This window comes from Euprymna scolopes, chromosome 2, assembly GCF_053919585.1.
Source record: "Euprymna scolopes isolate OS-2025 chromosome 2, ASM5391958v1, whole genome shotgun sequence".
NCBI lineage: Eukaryota > Metazoa > Mollusca > Cephalopoda > Sepiida > Sepiolidae > Euprymna > Euprymna scolopes.
Genome location: NC_136483.1, coordinates 153416574 through 153417854, shown reverse-complemented (window position 1 = coordinate 153417854; position 1281 = coordinate 153416574). Strand labels below are relative to the sequence as shown.

The following is a 1281-nucleotide window of genomic DNA, read 5'->3' as shown; positions in this document are numbered from 1 at the left end:
GTGCTCTTTCCTTCGTCTTTTCATCCTCGTTGACCCTTCTTGACTATTTGGCATCACTCTTTTGGGGGTCGATGATGAGGCAATTGGGGTGGGATAGTAGATATTTAGATATGCAACTTCAATGTCCTGGTTTTCATGTAATCCTGCATCTTTTGCCTCTGCAGCGGATGTGTATTAGTCTCTGCATTCAAGGCTTTTCCTTTATATTTCAGCTGTTTTTATTATTGTTATTCGCTGTATATTTCCAGTCATTCCTCTGATTCCAATTTTTCTCATTCTTTTTTTTTTCAATTTTCTTCGGGATTATTCCTAGTGCTCCTACTATCATAGATATTATCTTTATTTCCTTCATCATTCATATTCCTTTCAGCTCTCTGGCTCGCTCTGTGTATTTGCTCAGTTTCTGCTTTTCTTTGATATTCACCCTGTGGTCAGCTGGGACAGCAAAGTCCACGGTTTGACAGGACTTTTCTTTTACTTTACTTATTATTGCATATATTCTCTCTTATTTAGAATTACCAGTTCTCATGCCATGCTAAATTCTATACTAGGTCTACTTCGTAATTGAACATAATCCATCATATATGCTGCTGCTTTTAGTCGTCTTAGTTTTCATTATTATTCTTTGTAATACATTTTAATTTGTCTCATAAAGGTAGATGGTTTCTCTTTTCCGTCCAGATATAGTCAGACATACTCGATTTTTCAACATTGCTACGTATTACGGCTTTTCGATGTTCATCTAGCCTTGTTTTTACTTGACAACATATCTTACCTTTGCACAGTTTTCCATATATACATACACATATTTGTTAGAATTTTTTTCTGTGTGTTCTTGACAGGCGCAATCTGTTTCCGGAGACCCGAATCGTTCCCGAATACTGTCACGATGTCATATGGATTGCATATTATTTGAAGATTTTCCGACAATCCCTTCATATACGGCATAATCACGTTTGACATACCGGTTCCCGTCAGATCACCGAAGTTAAGCAGCGATGAGTCTGGCCAGTACTAAGTGGGTGACCATTTGGGACTTCCAGGTGCTGTATGTGCTCTCCGCTTACCTCGGCATTGTTTCCAGTCGTCCTGGACTTCTTCTTGCCAATGGACTAAAGCAGTGCCGATTCAAGAGAGGTGTGGTTGGGATTGGGCAACCCTTGCCTCACAATTACACGCGCAGCTATCCCTACATGGGTATCCTTTGTCTTTTGAGACTGAACGGAGACCTCGATATGGTATACAATCTCAAGTGAGTTTTCGGGTAGTGTCTTTTGTTAT

At 39.6% G+C, this 1281-nt stretch overlaps 1 pseudogene; it reads left to right on the top strand.

Annotated features, from left to right (window-relative positions):
- The first annotated feature begins 937 nt into the window (after window positions 1-937).
- Window positions 938-1055, top strand: LOC145242172 (5S ribosomal RNA; annotated as a pseudogene).
- Window positions 1056-1281: the final 226 nt, after the last annotated feature.